The sequence below is a fragment of the Sebastes umbrosus genome, chromosome 19 (genome assembly GCF_015220745.1).
Source record: "Sebastes umbrosus isolate fSebUmb1 chromosome 19, fSebUmb1.pri, whole genome shotgun sequence".
In the NCBI taxonomy this organism is placed as follows: Eukaryota; Metazoa; Chordata; class Actinopteri; order Perciformes; family Sebastidae; genus Sebastes; species Sebastes umbrosus.
The window spans coordinates 12,674,962-12,697,956 of NC_051287.1; the positions used below are offsets into that span (position 1 = coordinate 12,674,962).

A 22,995-nucleotide genomic window follows, 5' to 3' on the forward strand; every position below is an offset into this window, starting at 1 on the left:
AAAGAGCATTTTGACGGTAAAACATACATAAGCTACAGAAAAAAAAAACTTTAAGAATGTCAATTATCTCTGTGAATCAAATAGCGTAGCCTTACTTTATACATAAAAAGTCAAGTCTGCTGATGCCTGGTGGATGTCAGTGATGACCATCAAACCTAAAATCTCTCCCTCTAAAATGTCTATTATCCTGGTTTAACAGTGCAGCTTTACAATGTAAATGAGAATAACTTGAAAAAAAGAAACCTAGGTTTAGTTTCTTAGTTAATATTGTCCATGTGGATGTTGCTCTTCAGATACTGACTGTTTTGCCTGGGACATAAGAATAAAATGTTCAGTTTGGTCATTGAAGAATCTTTTCTCTGAATTCAAGCGATGATCTTAATCAGATCTATGTATGTCAGTTCATATTTGTGGTGATAAGACACACATTCCTACCTTTATTTCAACCTGCATATTTTCACATATCTTCAACTCGACCCCCCTCGCACACACAAACGCACGGCTGCACATCAAAGTGGATGTAAGTAGATAACACCTGCGGTGTCATCGTCCTGCCCCGTACCCACAGTATCCACTGACCCAGGGGAGGATCGTGGTATTTGATTATTCTGCAGCGTGATTGATGTATTGCACACCAGCGTGGTTCGTATGCATATGAAAGCATGCATCTCCATTGATCTATTGATGCATGGGATTGTGTAATGAATATGCAAAACAGCAGTGCACTGCTGCTCCTGCGCATCCGGGCGATCGGCTATCGGTGAGATCTCTGAGTCACAGGTGTTTGATTCCTGCTGTCCAGTCGGGACGTTTGAGGCTTGTAAATGAGATGTAATCCGTACATCAGTACTAACAGTCCTGTATCTGCGCCAGCTGAAAAACACCCCATCATGCCACCCCCAAATCTCTCGCCCCTCCTTGTTGACCCTGCCAGAGTCCCACCCTTCCTTTTCCCCATCTCTCTATCTGCTCATTAGCGCTGGGTTTGGAACAAAGAGCCATCTGGATATGGCTACCTGCCAGCTCAGGTGGGCCATTTACACAGAAAAGACAGCTTCTCTTCAACATCTGTCTGCCAGGATCAAAGACTTTTCTGTTTACCCCCTAAACTCGCTTTCTCTCTCTCCTTCCCTCCTTCTCTACCTCTTTCTTACTTCTGCCGCCAAAACTTCCCATACATTAGACAGGAAGCTGGCTAAATGCGGTGTCCTCCTCCCCATTCATGTCTCTCTCCGCCTCTTTGTCACTCCTCAGCTTTTCTCTTCGCTCTCAGGGCGTCATGCGTTTTCCCAGACTGCTTTGTTTTGTTTTGAGCTTTTTTAGATAATTGTTTCCCTGTATGTATAATGAGGGAGACATGATTTTTTTAGCAGTCACTCGACAAATATATCAGGCCTCTTATTTCAATTATTATCTTGTAATTCAAGTGGTTAAGTCGTGGGAACACCGCTGCTAAGCAACGGCAATATTAACGTTACTGTAGGCGTCTAGAAGCCAGAGAGGCTAACAATTTAGCAAGCTAGCAAGTGGGAAACATAATACAGTAAATGCAAAGGCTTAATGACAGAGGAGAAAGATGAGGCCGTTGGGAATATCAACATTTTCCTCAGACCTATTATAAAATTAAAAAGAATTACAATATACGACTAAAATTACTGGAATATATTCACTTATTATGTACCGAAAAATGAACTTCCATGGCCTCCGCCATTTCTGACAACATCAACAAAAAGTCACAACTCGTGAACTCTGACCGTTCAGAAACTTTCCACTTATGAGGTCGTGAATACCACAAGAGGGTGGCGTTAAACCTAAAGAAGTTGACAGCCCTATCCTTGAGTCCTCATAGAAACATCTCACATAAGTAGCTAGAAGTAGTGCTGGTATTTTTATGGGTGCTTGTAGAAGGTATCACAATGTCCACTAAGATTAATAAACGTGCTGAGCTATATGTGCAGACAGTGAAAAGTTTAACCCTAAGCCTAGTTTTTTTTGCCTAAACCTAAATAAGTTGTAGTTTTATTGCCTAAACCTAATGGAGTTGTAGTTTTATTGCCTAAACCTAAAGAAGTTGTAGTTTTATTGCCTAAACCTAAAGAAGTTGTAGTTTTATCGCCTAAACCTAAATAAGTTGTAGTTTTATTGCCTAAACCTAATGGAGTTGTAGTTTTGTTGCCTAAACCTAAAGAAGTTGTAGTTTTATCGCCTAAACCTAAAGAGGTTGTAGTTTTGTTGCCTAAACCTAAAGAAGTTGAAGTTTTAATTGCCTAAACCTAAAGAAGTTGTAGTTTTTTGCCTTAACCTAAAGAAGACTTTTTGTTTGTGTTCAAAACATGACGTTTCATTCAGTTTTACAACATGTTAGAACGTGTTGCTTTTAAGTTTCAATTTCACTTTTACACCGTAGTAGGCCCCTAATGGCCCACATCTATTGTGCTTATAGTGACTGATGACGCCTATTTAATGTCCTGATAACAGTCAACATTGCGGCACACCCATTGCAACAGTCCTACTCTTGAGTCCTCATAGAAACTTTTCACATTGGTAGCTAGAAGTAGTGCCGGCATTTTTATGGGTGCTCGTACAAGGTATCACAATGTCCACTAAGATCAATAAACATGCTGAGCTATATGTGCAGACAGTAAAAAAAGGGTCAGCCAGATTTACAGCTTGTAATCAGATGCAGATGGGTCCCCAGTCCCTCGGTGAGGACAGCTTATATCATGGAAAGTATTGATGTATTTTTTTTTGTGCCATCCACTTTCGGAGAAATGATGCTGTTGCCGTGTGGTAGCCCCCTCCGTGGTTATGAGATGGTGTATTCAGCTGGCCTGGCCCTGTAGATACAGCGGATCAGGGGAAGTGTTATCCTTTAAGCCAGGTGCCGCTGTTCAACACAGCCGCTTCCTGCTGACTGAAACACTTCCCCGCACGCTTCTGTCTGCTTGTCTGACTGTGCTCTCGCCGGCTCAATGTGTGTGTGTGAAGAGGTTACTCAGGCCTTCTGTCTGAGCTGTGAGTGTGTGCAGCACGAATGTGGTGAGAGTGTTTGATCAGACTTTCTGGAAGCCTCTTGAAATAATGCTGGTGTTGCATGCGTTTCTGTTGTTACAAGCCCCTCGCTTGCACTCAGAACTAATAAAGATTGATCAGTCTTCCGTTCAAGATCAATGGCGAACGCTATTTTGGTTATGCTAGAATGCATTGTGATCAATGACAAAGCTATTTTTTGTGTCGAGGGCAGGGCCCGGTTTACTTCAGGCAGAATGAGAAAGAAGAGCTTGGCTGATGGAGCGTTCAAGGCCACAGAAGCTGCAGCAGCTCCTCCCCTCTCTCCCCTGAATAGTCTCCTATTCTGCAAGTGTTGGTAGTGAATTAATTTTGAGAGATTTCGCATGCTCTATGTCACATTACCAGCAGGGACAATTACATCACTGTCAGATTACAACGTGCCACCCACTGTTCTGCCAGTTTATAAAAAAACACTTCCAGGAAACCCTAGCTTACCCTTTCCCTCTCTTTCTCTACTCTTTCTTCCACCTCTCCCTTCCCCTGACCGTCCTCTTGCAGATGCTTTCTCCTGCATTGACTTGGAGCTAGAGGAGGTAGGGGGGGGAGGGGGTCATTGTCCATTTTTCTCCAGCATCATGTTCAGCAGGAGACAGCCAACTGGAGCGTAAAACAAGCCTGTAGTCAGCAGGTAGCCACCGGCTGAGCTCACCTGCCGCTAAATTCGCTCTGACAGGTGAGATCACAGCCTCGTGGCGGGGCACGGCACCCGACAGAGAGGCGAGAGGCATGGGGGTGTAGCGGCTCAGCCTCGCAGGACCTACCTCTGCACCGTAGCTCGGTGGAACAAGGTGGTTAATAGTGAAACATCTCGTGGGTTTTATAATCTGTCGGATAGAAATGATAAGACGTGACCACTAAAGTAGTTCAGCTGGGCCGGCTGCGAGGGCCACGTAGTCACTGGAGCCACTTTTAAAAAGGAGTTCATTTTGTTTTAATAAAGATAATGAGTTTCATTAAAGGCATACCCTCATAACACAAGAATGAACCATACCATAAAAGAAGTGGGAGTCGTTTAATGAGTTTGAACCATCCTGGGTGGGACAGTATGTCATATAGAGCGGGATGTTCTCATTCAGCGTTCATAGCTATACCTATGAAAAGTAATGCACTGTAATTTGTATATAGCCCAAAAAAAATTATGCGTATTTAAAAAGGCTGTCAGTCTTTTAAAATATTTATTCACAATTAATCACATGATTGTCTATTAATCACGACTAATTGCACATTTTTATCTGTTCAAAATGTACCTTAAAAGGAGATTTGTCAAGTATTTAATACTCTTATCAACATGGGAGTGGGAAGATATGCTGCTTTATACAAATGTATGTATATATTTATTATTGGAAATTAACTAACAACAAAAAAATGACAAATATTATCCAGAAACCCTCACAGGTACTGCATTTAGCATAAAAATATGCTCAAATCATAACATGGCAAACTGCAGCCCAACAGGCAACAACAGCTGTCAGTGTGTCAGTGTGCTGACTTGACTATGACTTGCCCCCAAACTGCATGTGATTATCATAAAGTGGGCATGTCTGTAAAGGGGAGACTCGTGGGTACCCATAGAACCCATTTACATTCACATATCTGGAGGTCAGAGGTCAAGGGACCCCTTTGAAAATGGCTATGACATGGTTGGTACCAATGGATTCTTTAGGTTTTCTTGTTTCATATGATTTCTTCACTCTAGCTTTAAAACTGAGCCCGCTACAACCTACGAAAGATCTATCGCGTTAAAGGATAGTGCAAAAAAACAAGATGCATCAGCTAACAGTGAAAAAAGAGCTAAACAAAGTGTAACAAAATATGAACCATTTAAATAGAAGGAAGTAATGACAGTCCTATATAATACACATTAAAAGTATAAAACTAGTCTACTTGTTTTATCCACAAATCAACATTGTTGTTTTAACTGATGTTCCTCTGCGTGCAGTAAATTAAATACAAGACATCTCACATGAGGTACAAGCAGCTTTTTGAGTTGTAAATATGATTTTGTCAGTTTAATTTGTACAGAAGGGGTCTTTAATCTTTCATGACCCAGGGGAAGCCGAGGCCCTTCTGGTCCTAACAAGCTAGAAATTAAAGGTACACTCAAAGTAGACTGGGTTTTTAGGGTCATATCGAGCTAACATGTGTTTTGCCAGCAGGAGCCCTGCACTACAGTGACCGAGTTTCAGCTCACAGCATCTCCCATGTTAGTTGCAACCTCCTTCTGCTCTTCCCCCGGTGATAGCTGAGTGTTTTTCTGTTTTTATGGGATGGATGACTGAAATGAAACACTTGAAAATGGCTTTCCTTTAAACTTTGCAGTGGGAAACACAATAGCTGTGTGTGTGTTTGTTTGTCACGTTTTCCATCGGCAGAGTGTTTTTATTTGTTTCACTCAGGTGCAAAACACACCATAGGGAAACCACACCCATACATGCACATACACACACACACACACAAACCTCCCTACTCCAACTTCTCCCAGCTCCACCGCTGCAACTCAGCAAATGTGGCGGGCAGGGTTTAATTTTCTGGCCCCCCGCTTCAGCCCCAGCCTCATGCATTTTTCATCACCGCCATCCTGTTCCCACCCAGCCACTGCCGCTGCACAATGGTATTGATTGGCGATTAAGCCATCAAACTGTTATAAAGAGGTTAATATTTTAAAGCTGTTACGCTTTTCCACCCTCCTTACATTAATGTCTACCCTCTCGTACAGTTTCAAGGGGGTTTTAAGAGTTTCCGCTCTTATGCCAGGTCAGGTTATGAATGTTTGATGTAATGCAGACGGCTGTGTTTCCCCGCCCGTTCCTATACGATGCTTACTCCAGCTCTGAGGTGGCGTGTTCGATCAGCTGACTGTGCCAAAGGTCGAGAGGGAACAGTGTCAGTCAGCAGGGAGACTGGGTAGGGTCACACTCTGCTAACCCCACATGTGGGATATGTCTAGTTGTTGACCAATTTGCTTATGGTAATTCTAATAGATCTCTGGAGGCCGCCTGGCAATATTGAGGGTTCAGCGTTAATTGTGACCACTGGGCAAAGAATCTGCAGTCTCATCCTATTCTAGCAACTGATGAGCATCTTGAGTTATTTTTAGGTGTTAATCCAGAGGAGCTAGAGACTCTTCTCCCTCTCCGTAATGTAATGCATGTAAATATACTTAATACCTCTGGTATACCAGCCATGAGAATTTCACTTTTTAGCTCTCAAGTTTCAGACGGCAAGACATTTTTAAAAGTTACTGTGTTGAATGCTGAAAATCAGTTCTGTAAATTTGAGAAAGGTGACCAAACTAGGGCTGCCATCTCTTAGTCCATTAGTCAACTAATCGATAAGTCGTTTTTTTTTGCTTTTTTCAAGCTGATTGACTTATTTCCAAGAAACTTATGAGCACATCTCTGTTAAACACAAGATGCTTTTGTGTGATTCTTTGAGGAGAAACTTAGTTATACAGATCTTAAATCAATTAATCCATTAGTCGACAAAATCGTGTCGAGTATCGAGTGTTAGTCGACTAAGGGCGCTTTCACAAGCCATAGTACATTTGGCTAGTCCGAATCAGAGTCAAATTGAAACTATTTAGTCTGGTTTGTTTTCTCAGTGCACAAATTAAAGCGCACAAAATAATACAAATAATTTCCTGAGGGGCGTGTACGAAGGAGCAAATTTATCTTTTTCGTCTAGCTGCCACTTCTATGCAGGGAATCGCAAACTTTGATATATCGCTGATCTACTCTGCGCACAAATCCCTTCTCCTCCAGTTTATCTGGAATGACTTCATAAAGTCACTATTTTCGTGGACTTTATTTAGCATATTCTGTATGTTTTCTTCGGCCCAGATGTCACAAACATCAGACGTCTGTCGAGCTGCAACTAACGATTATTTTCATTGTCGATTATTTTCTTGATTGATCGATTTCTATAAAATGTCAGAAATGTCTTGTTTTGTCCACAACTCAAAATTATTCAGTTCACTGTCATAGAGGAGTAAAGAAACCAGAAAATATGCACATTTAAGAAGCTGGAATCAGAAAATTTAGACTTTTTTTTTTCAGATTAATCGATTATCAAAATAGTTTAATTTAATTGTTGACAACTAATCGATTCATTGTTGCAGCTCTAGACTTCTGCAGAAGTCCAGGTCAGTCCTCTCCCACTCATGTTAACCTGTCATTTACCTGAAGAGAGACGCACACTCTCGTAAAGTCTCGCCACCGTTGACTGTCACAGTTATATTGTTTTGCCTTTGCAAAAACCGTGAAGATTGAGGGCTGACTGCTCACCCACCGTGTTGGAGATTTGGTCCGACTGCTCTTGATGGATGGAGTCGGTGGCAGACTTGCGTATTGTGGATGTTGAACGATAATCCCATCATCAGCCTAGTGGAAACATGCAGAACCACCAGCACAGCACGGTGAAACAGGGGGTCCTGAGGGGTGACGTGAATAATGACGAGGGTTGAGAGAGGTGAGAATGGACATGGGATGGATTTATTTTGTGAGTGTGATGGAAGGACAGAGATGGTAGAGAAACAGCGAGTGTCATGGGTGTTAGTCCAGCAGGATTCACACCTGCAGGTCTCAGGACTAGAGGGTAAGAATGACAGGAAGACAGGGAGGGGGCTGCAGGATGTAGGTGAAGAAAAGCAACCCTCTATTAGCCTTGGAGTATATGCTTTCACTTTAACTTCAAGCCAAGGTCGTGCACGGAAAGGCACAGATTTCACCTGTTACGTGTCCCGAACTGACACAACCACTCACCGTCCACGAGCCCAAAGCCAGTCAGTTGATATGCTATATTTCTCTGCACGTCAGTCATTCTCTTGCTCCGCCTGACAGCGCAGACAAGTGACTCCTATAATAAGAGTGGTGCTCTCCATTAGTGCCAGTCAGTTTACGCTGTTTTAAGTCCTTACGGCGCTCGCCTCCGGGGCAGAGCTGGATAACACGCTTGAGCAGTGTCCCAATCACTGTGATCACCTGTGACAAACCACACCGAGGCCCAATCAATACACTGCTCTCCCGAGGGCCGAGGAATTAATGTAACTCTGCAGGCCTGTGTGTGTTTGTGCGTGTTTGTGTGTTTATTGCAGCAGCTCCTGCAGAGCGTTTTGAAACGGACAATATTAGAAAATCTTGCTGCCTGTATGCGATTGGTAGAAAAAAAAGATAGCCCCTTACCTGATAGGGCTGGGATGATTCACCTATCTCCTGATTCAATACTATCACGACACTTAGGTGCCGTTTCGATATGTATTGCAATTTTTAAGTATTGCGATTCGATATTATGTTTTATTGCAATTTCTTCTTAACTTTTTTAACACTAGACCATGGGAAAAAGTTGAATCACACACTTCTAGGGACTTTTAGTTGGGAAAATATCTAAATTAATCCAGTAAAAATGTTTGATTTTCAGCATGTATGTAGTCAGAGATGTCTTGAAGTCAAATATATCAGTCATTGACAGGAATTATTTATTATTTTTTTTCCAGCAACCCGAAAAATCAAAGAATAAAGACATTTCCTTCACAAATTAGTGGTATTTTCGTTTTAATTTATAAGCTACATGTAATGTTTTATACTTCTGGTGAATATAATCCAATCAATCTTATTTCCATATATGTATTTTGTATATACAGTTCCCTTTGTTAAAACCTTATTTTGAAAACCAGACGTAGCCACGCGTGTGTACTTCCACTAGCTCTCCCGTCAGCTCCGTTCTCTTTATACATCCATGCTTAGCTCCATCTGGGCCATTTGAATGTATTCAACATAAATGTCAGTATATGGGTGCTCTACAGTTGTAGTGTCAGCCCATTCGACCACGGAGATGAGAGTGACGGCCGGCTCGACCGCGCGACATGTGAGGGTGCAGGTAGTATCCACGCTGACCCTCCGCCGTTTTCTACTTTCTGTGGTTTGTTTTGGTTGACCGATACGGAACGGATATGATTTCACGTTACTCAGACTACAACAATAGAAGCGGTAACTTGCTTCTACCTCCACATAGACTCAAATTAAGCAAAATATATCAATTCTGGCATTAAAAAAAATCTATTTCAAAAATCGTAAAACAAAAAAATCACGATACATAGGTGAATTGATTTTTTTTCCACCCCTATTACCTGAAAAACTAATCAGAGAGGAAGAAAGAAAAATTAAAGAATGAACAGGAAGTTAAAAAAAGCAAGAAATTAGAAGAGTAGAGAAAGTTACGGAGGCACAAATGCAGGCAGTGTGTGGGAGATTGGTTCCAGGCAGGGGGGAAGCGAAGAGCTCAGTCGGTGACTCCTAAGGGAGAGTGTTCACAGCTATATTAATATAACACAGAGGGGGTAGTTAGAGAAGCTTTGTTTGTCTTGGGCTAAATTAACACCCCCTTACCATCATAATAGTCATGTCATTATAGGAGGAGGGTAGAAGAGCCTGAAGAGTGTTTATGTCAATGTTTTCCTCCCACTTAATGAGCCGGGTTTACTCCCTGCAAATAAATGAGCAGATGAGACTATGGAGTCGTTAGTGAGGTACACAGTTTGAGGTTTCTTTCGCTCTGTCAATCCTTTGGTATAAGTTACAGCCACAAATAAACACACATATGTACTAGATGTCCAGCTGTTCGGTGTCTTCATTAATCTGTTGTGAGCTGTGTTTTTTCTCTCGCTTGTCCTCGGCATTTTGTTGCCGGTCTTTGTTCCCGTCTCTCTCTCCGTCTCCTCTTCCTCCACCTCCCTGCCGGCTCATGTTGAACCTCCTGCTGCGGTTGCCTCCAAACACCATCCACCCACCGCCACTATCCCCTCCCCCCCCCCCCCATGCCTGCAAGAGTTCGTCCCTCATTATCGGTCCTTACTGCACCCCAACCAACCTACCCACCCAGCATGGTGTCATAGCTTCAGTACAGTATTGTCTCATTATCTCGGCAGACACCAGAGAGGAAGGGCATTACGAGACTTCAGACACTCCCCCTCCGTTAGAGGGCTGGGGGCTGCTGGCAGAGCTGACAGGTGATTAAGACGGGCCAAAGGTTTCATCTGGACATATCAATGCAGACAAACTAGACGCTGAACGCTCACTGTGTTTTTGTTCATGCATCCTTGTTCATACGTTTATCACAAGCAACCATCATCTGCAACCTAGTAAGTATAAAATGAACAAACCAAAATTGCTTCAAACCAAAATTTCTGAGAAAAGAAATACTCACTGGAGAAGCTAAATATATATTTTCCTAATTTTTTTATCTTTGGGTTTTGCTCGAGTCAAGTGAAATTAGGTCACATTGTCTGTAAGTCCTTTTAAAAGACACAAAGGACACAAACGAAGACATGAAAACGAGAGAGTAGAAACGTATCCTCATACAGCGACTCATATCATTGCATCTTGTATGAAAAGGTTGGGTGGGCCTCTCTAACAGTGAGACGTGATAGGCATCGTTTTTTATTTATTTATAAAGCCCTTAATGGCAACTTGCCGTCGTGCATCATGTCCTTATTAAATTGGTCCTTTAGTCATTATTCGACTTGTTCAACTGATTGACTAAAGCTTGAAGTCCCGCGTGCAAACACTACATGTAGGGAAACTGCTTTCAGTGTTTGTGCTGCAAAAACTTGGAACAATTTACAAAACACATTCAGACTTAACACAATTGTACCACTAGGTGATTTTAAATCCATGATTACAAACTACTCCGCTCTTGAATGGAACTGTTTTTTGTAACAGTGTATTTATTTATTTGGTTTTATTGTACCCTCGACATCATTGAAAATGAGGGCATGCCCTCAATGATTCCTCGAGATTTAAATAAAGATTGAATGAATGTATGATATCATTTTTTCCCTACGACTGTCCAGCAACACGTGACGCACGTGTCAATACCCGCTCCGGTCTTTTCAAAGTAAACTTCCGTCTTCACAGGAAACAACTTGGTTAGGTTTAGGCAACAAATAACTTAAGAAGTGGCGTAACTTAAGTACGGAAGTTATTTGACAAATAAATCAGCGTTGACTTCTGGTTTCACACAGGACACAAACAGCGGTCTCCTTGGGCAAAAGTCAGGTGTTTTTTGACCCACCCGTCCACTCCGACCTTTTCTCTACGCTGTGTTTGTGTTCTCTTTACACTTCCTGGTTCACAATTACGTGGACTATACAAATTATATATATAAGAATTACAGTGCATGAGTGTATGAGAACTGCAATATATTACTGCTGTATTTGGCAATTTGCACTTTGCTCTCCCGTCATTTCTGTTTGTTTCAAAGCTCCAGTCTCCACAGAAATCGCATGTGCTTCAAAATTATATTCATAACCAACCAATACTGACTTTACTTCCATCAGACCTGTGTTGTTAAAAGAAGCTGTGGGTTTTAAGCTGACCAAATTCCTAAAACTGACGTCATCTTGGCTTTAGCTCGCATCGATTGACACCTGTGACACTGAATGAACTCATCAGGTTCATTTCATATTAACAGATGGCGCTGAGGTGACACCGAGAAACAGTGAGGTAACAGTGAGGTGTCCTGGACAAAAACCTGAAATTAAGTCATCCATATTATGTAATTAGATTTAGTAATAACCTGTGCCATGAAAAGTGGTTTGTCTGTCCCAGATTATGTTGTTTAAATTCACTCTTCAGCCTCTCCTGTTCAAACTCTTCCAAAGATGCTGTGAGACCAAATTATCCAAAGAAAAACTGCGTGGAAGCAGGTTTGTCATAAATAAATCATCTTCTTGATGTATGGGTTTAAAATGCACTTGGCTCTCCATCTCCTCCTTGAGTCATCTCTCCAAATTCCTTCTGTCTTCCCAGAGCTCCAAAAAGCAACACGTAACGTCCGTGTAACTGTCGTGGGCCTGTTTTCTTGGTTTCGGGATGGGGGTGGCGTGGCGGAGGAGCGGGGCTGGCGAGGACACAGCGCTGAGAAGGAGGAGGAAGGAGGGGGGTTGTCTGTCCTAGGAGACAGATGGCGCGGGGGGCTGGTCCATGATGGGCTGGTGCTGGACGGGCTCCATGTGCTGTAGTGGGTAACTGGGGCCCAGGGTGGAACGTAGGCGGCACTCTGATCCTAAGCGCCACAGTAGTCCTCAGGCACAGGAGTCCACTTCCCCCGCCCATCTGTTCCTTCCATCGCAGCTATGGCAAACGTTCCTGTACACACAAAAATATACACAGGCGAACATACACGCGCGTTTCGCATACACACACATACGTCAGCGACTGCCCCCTGCTAATGTGCAGTTTTTGGGTTCAGTTGCAGTGCACCGCCAGCTCTTCCCCCAACATTCCTCCTCCCCATCTTACTAAATTAGCCTCCAAATTTGACTGGATCCCTCCAGCCTCCGCTCCCGTTTCCAGTCACACCGAATCTGTTGCTGAAAGCTCGACCGTTTGTGTAATCCTACATAATATAAGACTACTCCCACACATACTTGTCGATGGCCGCAACCTTTGCTAAGAATTAATCCTGGCGCCAGGGATTTAATTGCTCTGCCGTCACCTGTGGGCGAGGGGATAGCAGGTAGATCCACAGACTGGGAGACAGAAGGGGGGACAAAAGAAAAAAAAATTGGCGAGGTTGTAAACAGCAGAAAAACATGTCGCCATAAGGTCTCTAATGTATGCCGCAGGATGATGCGTTCCTGTGACTGATGCATGTCTCCGGAGATTTTTTTTTTTTCTCAAATCATAAATGTTTTCACAATCAGGCTGGTAATAAACGTGCTAACACACGTGCAGCAGCCGGAGCGATAATGACTTGAATGGGAAGGTGACGGTCAAACGGCTGTTGGAGAGTCAAGGTCACATGGAGAGCAGAGTACAAGATGTTTTCTTTTTGCCACCTGGAATGCTTGTGATCACCAAATGTTACACCATGCTTCTTTTTTTTTAAAACATTTTATCTGCACTCTGAGATGAAAAATGCACAGTGATAGTAGATGCAAGTGGTGAGTAACTGGTTAATTGCCTTTCTCTGGTTCTTCCTATTCCAGATTGTGTTGTTTGAACAGCAGGGAAACAGCCCCGAGCAGGTTGTCGCACTATTACAGGTTCAACAAAAGCACTCGGTCACTTCCGATCATGTTCATTAACACAGTCCAGGCAACTTGGAGTCCATGTGTTTCAAACTGGGCTGTTTTTCACTGCTAATGCAACTACAAATATTGTAAATTATATATAATATTGTAAATTTGAAACTATTATATTCTACACTTTAAGCAGACCAGATTGCATGACATCATGCACGTATTCTTTATAAATATTAAAATTATTTAAAATAAATAAACAGTTAGTAACAAATTTTAAGCCAGTTCAAAGTAACCTTTTATTTGCATGCATGTAAGTACAATCTTACATGTGAGCCATGGCATTTAGAAAGGAGATACTTTAAAAGACATAAAAAAAATTCCCCCAATTTTTATTTTTCCAGCAAGTGGACGGCGCTAAATACAAGTGTAAACGAGCACCAAGATGCATTGCTTTGCCGAAGGTGGTCTTTGAACACATATTTTTTGTAGTGTTAACGCTAATGGTAAATGGACTTGCATATATTATTTATTACTATTTATATAGCGCCCCATATCCCGACCACTCAAAGCGCTTTACACTACATGTCAGCATTCACCCATTCACACACACATTCATACACTGATGGCAGAGGCTGCTAAGGTGCCAACTTTGCTCATCAGGATCTAATCTAAATACTCAATCACACACCGATGGTTATGCCTTAGGGAGCAATTTGGGGTTAAGTGTCTTGCTCAAGAGACATTGGTCAAGGTCGACACACATCGACATGTGACCTGGAGCAGCCGGGGATTGAACCGCCGACCTTCCAATTGGTGGACAACCTGCTCTACCCTCTGAGCCACAGCCGCCCCCAATCCCAGACAAGGACGTAACAGCAAAAAGCATCATCAAAGCCGCAGCTCTCCTTTTTTTCCTTCTTTTTCTTCAGTTGGTTCTCAAATCGCGTAAGGTGGCTTTGTCCACGACGTCTGAATATTCCAAAAAGCCTATAGAGATATACTGTATGACAAGTCTGTAAAACATCTTGGGCGATTTGGTTTGCCTGGAACACCCCAAGGAATAGACCCAATGCCAATGTAACCAATGTGTGCCAGCAGGAGGCGACTCCTCTGGTTGCTAAAAGAAGTCTGATTGTATAGAAGTCTATGAGAAAATGAGCCTACTTCTCACTTGATTTATTACATCAGTAAACATTGTAAACATGAGTTTATGGTCTCAATCGCTAGTTTCAAGTCTTCTTCAATACAGCATGATGTTCATTTAGTAAATTATGGTCCCATTTGGAGTCAAATAGACCATAAAGCAGGGGATGATTTAGGGCGAGGCTACCTTGTGATTGATAGGTCGCTACCAGGGCGTTGTCTGGTCTGGGAGTTGTCCGTGTTTTCGTCTCCCAACTTTAACCCTTTCACAGTGTGTTTTCAGTTCATGAAAGTTAATCGTAACATTTTGATCGCCTAAAAATGTCTTATTCAGGGTTTGGTTTACTTAACTCCACCCTGTTGTGTCCCTTCTGGTTGCAAAGAATCAAGATTGCAACGGCCAAAATGCCGAACTCAAGGCTTCAAAACTGCAGTCCACAAACCAATGGGTGACGTCACGGTGACTACGTCCACTTCTTAAATACAGTTTATGGTGTGATCTGACTTAGAGCTGTCCACTTGTGATCAGCTCACCGAAATCGCATGTTAATGCCAGGTGTAAACGGGGCCTATGACATTCCACTGAGCGCCTGGCTTGACATGCTTTTAGTGAGAAGCCCTTAGCCAGCTGTCTGAATGCCAGTTAGGGAAACATTAGACCTTAAATATTAATGCAGTAATATGGCATTGTTGGAATGCTTACTGAGCTGTGGGCTCCAGGCCTGCTGGGTTATTTGTCACACTCTAGAAAGCTCACAGCGGCCAGAAAAGAAACCTCCGTGAAAGGGCGAGAGCCCAGAGCGTATAGCCTCTTCAGCCGATAAGGATGCACCACCTTTCATAACTAGAACATGTTGCTGTTGCATCTTTTAGTACCATTTCTATCACCCATAATAAGTCTCTAATGTCCTCTTTCTTCTGCAACATGCTCCTGGACTTACAGCACATTAGTTGTCTTTTGTACGAGCTAAATTCAACCAAAACCCAAATGAAATGCGGCTATTTGCTCCGAATCCAATTGAGATTTGTACAATCAAAAAAAAAAACAGGTGCGAAATGCATTAAGCTCAATAGTCAAAGCCGCCCTCCCCTCCGCTTTCTCTCTCTGTGTGAATCTTCCAGCAACAGATGGCCGATGGAGAAATCAGCAACACATTTATTTTCTCTGTCCTTTATTTTAACAAAACTGTGTCATAATTGGACGTCTACCCGAACACACATATTTTAGTATATATCGATTCTGTTCCAGCCGAGATATTTTCATCTTACATCATCCACTGAACTGAATATACGTGCCTTTGGGAATAAGTCGCTTTTCACCAACAACAGTTTTTTAAGATTTTCCGTGTAACCCCAAAAATATGCAAACGTGCATAAATGCTATGCATAATCACCAAGCACACACACACACACACAGGCACAGCGCTCTGTGCTTTTACTGCTTGTAATGTATTAAGTTAACCTTGGAGACACCCTATGGTGCTTTAGCTAGAGCTGGCAATGATGCCTTAAACTCTGCAGGGAATGAGAAGATGAGAAGACGGAAGGAAAAACGAGAACAACGAGAGTTTAACTTCGGAGAAAGAGGCATATCTGGCATATGTGTGTGCAGGTTTCATGAAGACTTCCTGTGAAGAAATGCAAATATAAAATTGGTGGTGGCGCGGTCTCACAGCCCGAGAGAGAGTCTGTGTGGGTAGAGTGTAAGGGTCGAGGACACGGAGGGGGGGCAAGGGTGGGTTAGGGGGCGCATGCGGTGAGAGGGGGTCAATGATGTGAATCCCATCGATCGCAGGCTTCCTGACAAGTGTTCAGTGATTTCCTGTCCCTGGCAGAAATATTGTGCTTGTTAATCCATTTGAGTCAGGGCAGCAAAGGGGGCTCAGTGAAAGAGGCAGAGTCTGTGTGTTTGTGTGTGTGCTGCTTGGAAATGGTGGAGTGGGGGGATGGGTTGGGGAGGGGGGGTGGGTCAACGCAAACAGGATGCTAATGAGGCTGCGCTAATCAATGTGTGCTTAATCAGCTATTCAGCTCTGAGTGGCCACGGGAAGGATAGAGGAGGGGAGCGCGGGGAGCAGTGAGAGAGCGTTGGGAGGAGTTCATGAGAAAGTGCAGGCCCAACCTCTGATTCACTCCCTTTGTTGAGAACATTGGTTCTCAGGAGCTCCTCGGTGAATGCAGATTTACTTTATCGTCAGACAGAGGAGCCGCCAAGCGTGTTTTCGGGGTTTCTGCTGCTTCACTCCTCCGGAAAATAACTTAATGACATGCGGTGTAAAAGATGGTGACGTCGGGTTTTGTGATTGTTAAATGCACATGTAGAATATGATCTAATGTATCTTTTACAGACAATGAAATGGTGCTCATTCTAGCTGGAATTTGGTAAATGTTTCCTTTAAAATGACACCCTAACACCACGGGTTTCTCGTCTGGATGAGAAATAATTGTAATTATGTGTCCAGTGGCTGTCTTCAGATAGTGTCTTGCAGGGACCTGACTAAAGAGATGGTCTTCATTCTTACTTAAGATGATCCGCTATACAAACCAATTCCCATTTTAATGAGGTCAATTCTTCTTTCAGCCAAACTCTAATATATTCATCACTTCATTTATCGTTCACTACCTCCCCCGCCCCCTAAAGCTTTCTGTTCCCTCGTGGCACATACAGTATGCAGTTTACAATGATACTGTTGCAGATTTACCACCAACATTTCTGAACCAATCCGTCCTCGATTTTAGCATGAGGTAGAGAAAAGCAAATTTCTTATTTCTACCCGGCAAAATTTTGATTTTTACAGCTGAAATGACAACTGTTGCTGGCAGATTTTATTTGCTGAATGCAATTTTTTTTTAGTTTAACAAGAGAAAAGGTTCTTAATATGAGGACTAAGCAACGTGTTTAGCAAACGTAACGTTATAGAGGGGCGAAGTCCCTCCCCTTCCGGTGTCCCCCACCTTTTTTCGGAAAAAAAAACGTAAACCTAACCCAGGTAGAGAAAGAACGAGCGAGACCCGTTGCCGGTGTGAGTTCATCCCAGTAGGAAACACAAAGACATCGTAGCTTCAGAGAGAGAGACGTCACTTACAAGACTTCTGGGTGTGTAGTCTTTCTAATTACGTATTTTCAGTCTTATACAACAAACTGAGACTTTCTTGACTTGCAAATGTATGTTTTAAATTGACAAACTAAAACAAATATGTGTGATTCATGGAGCAATTGAAACGGAATAAAAAAAAAAATTACTCTCGCTGTTCATTACCGTACATATTTTTTCCGAAAATAAGGTCCCATGGTGGTCCACCAGAAGGGATAGGACTTTACCTCTCTATATGGGGATTGCTGGAGTGTAAACTAGTTCCGGTTGCTAAACTATGATTGGACAATCACTGTAGGGGTTATGTGAGCATGATTGTTTTGTGCTATTAAGCACTTATTCATAAAAACATTTGTTGTGATGATCATTTGTTCATTTTAAAAGGTACTACTGCTTGTCAACCACTTGTTCTTTTCATTCCCACAAACGCATCACACGTCTTTCATAAAGAATCAGTGATATAGTACATAATGCTCTTGTTCATAAACTTTCATTATTTAACCCGCTCCCATGGGACATTTTCTCACCTCTTTTTTTCTTTTTTCTTTTTTCCAACGTGTTGGTTTCCAGAGTTATGCATTAATCCTGTTCTTTACCCACTCAGAAAAAGGCCACAACTCAATCAGTCTCCCGTCCTCGGGAACAGCGGCCTTTAAAAAATGACTCCATACTCTGAGTTGACAGCCCAAAGATGGGAAGAGAGGAATTAATCTCACCGAAAGACCCAGAATAAAAAAGGGAGGGGGGGTAAACTAAAACACAAGGTTGGGGAGGGTGCAGAAACAAGCTGTGCGTCTGGTGAATGTGGGGGCAGCCGCTCACAAATTGTACACAAATGCTGCAGCACAAGGTGTACGTGCACACACCCACACAGCCGGTATGTGTGAAGATGAGAGGTGGTGGTGGGGGGGGGGGGGGGAGCAGGGATCAATCCATATTACGGTCTAATCTGTATCGCCCTGGGCTGCCGCGGACGCAGGCTTTTGGGGGACTTTATGAAGTGTCAACAAGTTGTGATTTCAACTGGAGCTGAAAATGGGACCACTGCATTTGGTTGTTAATATTCTATAACAGGCCGAGTCAGTGCAGACACTGTTGTGTCTACATCCAAACAGAAGAAGTTAGAGCGTCTCTAACTGCTGTACTGTGACATATCCCACAGTGAAACAGAATATTTGAGCGGTGTACAGCTACAAGATGGATTTAAATCAAATCATTTGCATTTGATTGGAGAGTTTAGCTGGATACGGAGCTACAGGGCAGAGGACTGTTGGCTCCACACACACACCTCCCTCACCTGTTGTTAGATCAGGAGGAGAACGAGGGAGAGATGAGAGGGAAACTGGCCGTGTGGTAATGTTACTGCAGCGCGGGCAGCACATGCAGGTGAACGGCGCCCGGAGCCCCCCTCACTCACCCGCCGACAAAACTGCACCAGGTTGTTTTGTGTTGTCATCGGTGGACGTTCACTGCTGCAGTAACATCAAGTCGGTTGAATATAGGTAAAGTTTCCCTTGAATGAATCAGACCTCAGCCACATTGTTTTGGGGAAAAAAACAGCATTTTTGCCCACTGAGATCCAAAATAGCGTCAGTCAAGCAAAACAATTGTGCATTTTGCAATAAAAGCAACACATTTGGCACAGATGTAGGTTTATATGTTATGAAAAGATACAGAAATTGGGGCGCTGCAAATTGGCCCCTTCATTGGGATATACAGTAATTCAATAATAACCTTTCAGCATATTGTAATTCAAGTGTTCTGAGAGCAAACTAGACTCATGCACCTCATCATGGCTCTGTTTTCAGGCTTTAGAAAATCTAGCCCCGTGACGGGAGACTTTGACCAATCACAGGTCATTTAAGAGGGCGCTCGCATTTTAACAGATAATATATTGGAATACATATAAGGAGGGCAACTTACCTGGCAGGCTTCCTTATAGGCCAAGCGAAAGCAAAAAATGAAGCCAATGCGGAAGTGCCAAAAACTGCAGGTCGATTGGCTGGCTCCAAAAGTGAGTCAATTAATAGACCCCCATGTTAAAATGCCAAACTTTACAGCAGAAATAAACATGTTTACAGCCTGGTTACAGCCTTGGTCTCTATAGCTAATATCCCATTTCATGACAACTGTACAGGGTGGGATTGTTATATAAATAACCTGTTTAAATTATATTAAGGCTTAAAGTTATGCATAATTAATGGTGTGGCTGCTTTGAGTGACAGGTGGGTGCCATCACAGCCATTAGCATCTCTTCCTGACTGTTTCCATATTGCTCTGGTAGCTACTTCGATCAAAGAACATATATTGATTCAATCCACAAACAATTGCCTCGCTAGTTGCCCAAAGTATCATTTGATTGGATGACTTTTTGTAAAGGCCACCCAGTGCAGGGTGAGTCATCAAACATTTGAAACTGTTTACAGGAAGAGAAACGACAGGGATTTTGATCAGATTTAAAAAATACTCTGATTTTTGACATATATTTGGCATATAACAAGAGGTAAAATGAACACAGGGACACAGGATTGAAACTGGGAAAATGTATTTTTCATTTCATGGGGATTTTAACAAAGGCACACATTAGTTGGCTCGCTTCACTGGCCACCCAAATAGGATGTGACCTGAGGGCAGTGAACAGCTGTAGGAAGGGAAGATACGGTAAAGTAATGAGAAAGTAAGCCAAGAGAGAAGTGTTGATTCCTGGCGGAGGTCCATATCGACGCTCTCATGGAGTGTGTTAGAGCGTTTGCGTTGGTGTGCGAACTGTATCGGAGTTTGGAGGGAGAACAGAGACAGATAGGGAGGCAGATTGAGGAGAAATAAAACGGAGAGGCAGATAGATCGCGAAGGACCACGCCAGAATCTCAAGCCTCCGGAGGAAGGCATCTCTCTGAGGCCGTCCATTGTGAATCACGATTGCCAGTAAATTCATCACATCACAGCACACAACACTCCTCATTCTGTTTCATTGCTCCTCTTGATCATTCCCACCATTCATCCTGCGAGACAGCAGCATGTACACGGTGATGCCCAATTGATTTACTGTTCTGAAAAATACACATTAACATGCCTAACAGTTGTCACATACCAACTCCGTGACTGTACTTTAAATGGCTCAAGCCTGATGTCGTGTCATGTGGCTTGCGTTGGAGAATATTTGATAAGGCTACATCATTACAACCCCCCCCCCCCCCCCGCACCCCCCCCCACCCCTCCATCTATCTATCTATGTATCTATTCGGGTAAATGAGCAATGGCTCTCGTTTGAGCCGGAAAGCCGAGCTGTCATTAGTCTGTCTTCAAATACACCCACTGGCTCTAATGATGCAAAAACATGCCTGGCTATGCCTGAGCACGAGCCGTTTGAAGAGTATGAAAAAAAAAATTAAATAAAAAGATTTGAAGAAAGATGGATGTAGCGGCGTGTATGTCTTCAGGTGGCGGTAGTATTTCACCACTGAGAGATGGGGAGGATGGCGGGATCTGCTCGTGGCGTGGTGATATGTGCACGCGTGTTTTATTTTCATTTTAAAGAGGAGCGGACTTTTAACATGCAACTCAGAGTCTGTCTGTCTGTCAACCGCTCTTTGATGTCCTGCTGCTTCTGTAGCCTTTGAGAGGACTCGGGTATCATTAAGCACTTCCAATGAGTCCCACGTAGCAAGATGACTGGATCCCGAAAGTTTTTCATCATCAATAAAAAGGAGTCTGCCTCTCCTTCAGCTGGGGACTTCAATCAACTTTAATTCATTTATTTGTCCATAAATAACCTGCCTGTGATTAGCCAAATTATATTCTTTTAAGCATTGTTGGAAAACCAATCGCTGCCCTCTTGTTTTCTCAGTTTCAATGCCTTGCATGTGGTCTGTAATGATGTCCGTCGTACTGTATGTGAGTGATATACGCGTAGAGCTAATATATGCCTGTCACCATTAAAGGAGAGCATCGCAGAGTGCACCGCATGCTGAATTTGAACGAGGGGGAAGCCATTAAATATTCTTTTTGATTGCATATCCAGCTGTATATTCTCACAGAGGGGTTTTGCTTTTAACTGAATGTGCTGTACACAAGCACTTTGCAGTTTAACAAATATTTTTCCCCTGGCAACGTCTCAGCCCACCGGTGGTTTAGTACTTAATCCTTCCCAACAAATTCAACTACTAGATTCACCCAGGGGTGGGCGGGGAGCTGCCATCTCTACAAAGGGAATTATTGACATTATTAAGCTGTTTACAGTAGAAAAAAAGCATTTTGTATCTTAAACAAATGTATGGTTTCAATCCCTGTAAGCCCTCTGTAGGCTATAACTTAGCGCATAATGATGAAAGTGACCTTGCTCTGGAGAGTTGGGTGGGCAGGTTTTACAAATGTAGCAGGGAATACTTAAGGGAATACTAATGTTAGTTGAGGCAACATCTTAGGCCTGCTTATAGCACTTCTTATACCCCAGGTCTCCCCCAGAATCAAGGGTCCTTTTGAAAAAGCCCGTCTTCTCATCTCTGGCTCTGTTCTGAAAGCTCATTAGGACCACAGATCAAAGAGTGGGGCAGCCGGCCTGTGAACTGGACACTGTGGGCTATTTCCATCTATTTATCACTCATACGGCCATTTTGGCTCTCACTGGAGGTGATCTGCATCCAGATCGCACCACAGCTTTCCTCTGTAATCGTGCCATTTTTGGTGACATCCATCAGCAGCCGTGCACTAAGAGTTTTCCGGACCGAATGCCCGTTTCCAACAAATGCTGGCCTGCACATGAAAGGCTTATACACAAGTTTCAGTTACAACCTTGTCAGACTTAAATGTAGAGGCTGTCCTAATTTCTTTACAAGTGTTATACATTTAAAGCAGCAGTAGGTAGGATTGGAGCAAATATGATTAAAGAAGTTATTTTTTATAAAACTCAGTATATCCTGACAGTAGTGCATGAGACAGGTAATCTGTAAAAAAAATCATGTGTCTCTGTGTCCTCCCAGTGTCCTCCGGTGCTCCTAACAGCCTCTGCAAGATTTCACAGACCGGAGGAAAACAACCAATCAAAGCCGAGCTGGAGCCTGCCGTCTCTGAGCAGCTGTCAATCACTCGCAAACTCCCATCAAACGGTCAAACTAGGCAGCGCTGATCAAATATGAATCGATATTCTGTTACTGTCATGTCTATTTCTCTCCTCAGATGTTTTCAGGAACATCTTGTAGTGTACTGTTTTGCTGTAAAATGAGAAAAACGGGACTCTCCTGGGAAAATCAGGAGGGTTTGCAAGTATGCATATTTGTGATACGTCAAATCCAAACGTAATTGAGAATGTAGTTTAGTGATATAGCAATGCTGATGTGTAAAATCAGTTGCATTCCCCTCTAATGCAGACTGTGTGGCTGTGTTTCCTGTCACCTGGAGCAGCTTTGTGGATGCTAGTTCCCTCGGCCTTGGACTAGATGCCCAGGTGGGAACTCGATCAGCTGGCGGATGCTGGACTAACAACACACTTCCTTTCTCAACCTTTTCCCTGCTTTTGTATTCTCACACAAAACACATCTGCCGGCATACATAAGCTTAAACACACATGTTCATTCACTTACACACAATGAATGACCTCAGACAGCCCAGAGCAGGTGATGAGCAAGTGATCCGTCTGTCTGCTCTGATAGTGTTTAACGATGACTT

At 43.0% G+C, this 22,995-nt stretch overlaps 1 long non-coding RNA gene across 1 annotated transcript; it reads left to right on the plus strand.

The window, feature by feature from the left end:
- The first annotated feature begins 2,333 nt into the window (after positions 1-2,333).
- On the plus strand, positions 2,334-22,415 carry LOC119478686. The gene is made up of 3 exons (XR_005204485.1): positions 2,334-2,477; positions 3,000-3,006; positions 22,403-22,415. It is a non-coding gene; the product is annotated as an uncharacterized LOC119478686 (long non-coding RNA).
- Positions 22,416-22,995: the final 580 nt, after the last annotated feature.